The sequence below is a fragment of the Syngnathus scovelli genome, chromosome 5, assembly GCF_024217435.2.
Source record: "Syngnathus scovelli strain Florida chromosome 5, RoL_Ssco_1.2, whole genome shotgun sequence".
In the NCBI taxonomy this organism is placed as follows: domain Eukaryota; kingdom Metazoa; phylum Chordata; class Actinopteri; order Syngnathiformes; family Syngnathidae; genus Syngnathus; species Syngnathus scovelli.
Window position 1 is genome coordinate 20625671 of NC_090851.1, and position 2601 is coordinate 20628271.

General features: G+C 43.6%; 1 long non-coding RNA gene across 1 annotated transcript; it reads right to left on the minus strand.

The window, feature by feature from the left end:
- Positions 1-512: 512 nt before the first annotated feature.
- LOC125969644 (uncharacterized) lies at positions 513-1921 on the minus strand. Its single transcript, XR_007481656.2, has 2 exons — positions 1196-1921; positions 513-1102 (listed from the first exon to the last, which is right to left on the minus strand). It is a non-coding gene; the product is annotated as an uncharacterized lncRNA (long non-coding RNA).
- Positions 1922-2601: the final 680 nt, after the last annotated feature.

Below are 2601 nucleotides of genomic sequence, written 5' to 3' on the forward strand. Positions count from 1 at the left end.
AGTGACAGAGACACTTCCTCATTAAAATGTGCACTCACCAAGGACTAAAGCAAAGCTAAAATCAGAGATGCTGCAAGGGAAAGGCAAAAAATCTAAACAAAACACAGACTACTGGTGAGGGCTGTCTACTTCGTACTATCTCTACACACTACTACGCGACCGTGCCGCCAACTCACCATCCATCCATCCATCCATCCATCCATCCATCCATCCATCCATCCATCCATCCATCCATCCATTTTCTGTACCACTTTGTCCCCACAGGGGTCACGGGCGTGCTTGAGCCTATCCCAGCGGTCATCGGGCAGTAGGCGGGGACACCCTCAACCGGTTGCCAGCCAATCGCAGGGCACACAGAAACGAACAACCATCTGCACTCGCATTCACACCTCGGGGTAATTTAGAGTGCCCAATCGGCCTATTAAGCAAGTTTTTGGGATGTGGGAGTGTTGGGTCTAAATACGATTAGACATTAAATCACTCGCTGGAATGAAGAGGAGAAGACAACCAGAACAGGTTTACTCGCGAGGAGAACGATAGAGCAAGCAATCTCAGTTACAACCTCCATCAGTTCTGAGTCCTTACTCCACGTGCCCCTCTTTTTAATATTATGGTTGCCCTGGTTACAGAGGCGTTGCTACACTAAAGGGAAGGGGGATTGTGTCTGTAGCGACGCTGATTAGAAAAAGAATGTAGTGTGGTGTGAATTAGCACTTCGCTGTTGGCTCTTGACCCCCCGCAGAGGCCGTCCGCAGCTGTCTTCCTTCACAGTTGGCTGACTTGTCCTCGAGGTCAACAAATGCCCTGACGCACGTTGATTGCCGCTTTGCTGTGGAACAAATGCAACTAGACCTTTGCTAACTTTATCTACTTGGTAATTAACACATAATAATAATAAGTAACTTGTCCTAAACATTTCAACACACATTAAACAAATGTGAGGTAACCGGTATGCAGTTCCTTAAACAAACATTGAGTAAATATGGGATAACTTTTATACAACTACTTCTAACTGTATGTAACCCTTAACAAAGAAGAATAGGTCTGATAAACTACAATCTATGAACCAAACCTACATCTAAATATAAAAGGAATGAAGTTCCTGTGAATCGAACAAAGAACATGTCACCTATGCAAATAAGCCCTGCTCATTGTTAGTGAAGGCCTCTTACGGGAACCAAAACACACAGACAACATAAGGACAGGAAGGATACAAATGGCTGACAGGGATCAAAAGACATCCCTATCACTAAAAAGGAAGAACCTAGATAAAAGGAAAGATAAACTCGTAAAGGCGAGGCCTCCAGGTCTGGCAGGCCAAAGCTTCACTTAAAATTATTCCAACAGGGAGGAAACCAGGGCTCCCGCAGGAAACCCACGCGGGCTTGGGGAGAACATGCAAACTCCACACAGGGAGGGTCGGAGGTGGAATCATACCGGCACCCTCCTAACTGTGAGGTGGACGTGCTAACCAGTGCCCCACCAAGCTGCCCCACCCACTCACAATGATCGCAAACAACAAAAAGACTATGGATTAATATTTTGTGATTATGAAGTAATTTGTTGCGTATGGAGTTGAAATAAAAAATGAACGATTTAATTTGGATTAAAAATCTAACATGATGCAACCTGGCCTTTTTACTGCAGTCACAAACACCAATATCACCCGTCTTATTAATACAACAATAACAATAACAAACTTAATACATCTAATAAAAAAAAAACATTCAACGTCTGTGTGCCCTGCGATTGGCTGGCAACCAGTTCAGGGTGTCCCCCGCCTACTGCCCGATGACGGCTGGGATAGGCTCCAGCACGCCCGCGACCCCCGTGGGGACTAAGCGGTTCAGAAAATGGATGGATGGATGGATGAATTTCATTTATTATTATTTTAATCTTGAACTTTTCTGGTAGTGCAATGGACAACAGATTCTCGTTTGCAATATTAACCTATCTACAGACAGAAAAGACAGAAAAGGATATACAGCGATCCCTCGCTACTTCGCGTTTCATTTATCGCGGCTTCAATACATCGCAGACTTTTTTTTCAAAATTAAAAAAACATTTAAAAGTCAAAATAAAACTTCTAAATTGAGGAAACGTGTCTAACCTTTAGGACAATGTAGTATTGGTCCAAATATTCGTTTACATTCCTTTAGAAGTCCGTTTTCGCGTGTCAGCACGATCGCGAATTAGCATCTTTCCGCTAACTCGTTAGCCTGCCCAGTACTTCTTGTTGGTGACCGTACTTCGCGGATTTCACTTATCGCAGGTGGTTTTTGGAACCAATTATCCGCGATAAACGAGGGATAACTGTAGTTACATATTTACAAATTCATTTACAATGGTAAATTATGTTAGTTGCCTGAATGGTGTCAGTCACTTAAATGTCGTACAGAGGCTGAGATGAACCGGAGTGAAATTCCCTGTTTGGCATGCACAAACTTGGTCAATAACGCTGATTCTGATTCTGTAATGGTTCGAGGAATCTTGGTGCAAATGGTCGGCCCCTATACATTTTCATCTAACCAAATCTGGCCCACTTTGCAAAAAGTTTGGACACCCAGAGGATCCCAAGACGTCGTATTTCCTGTATCTCTA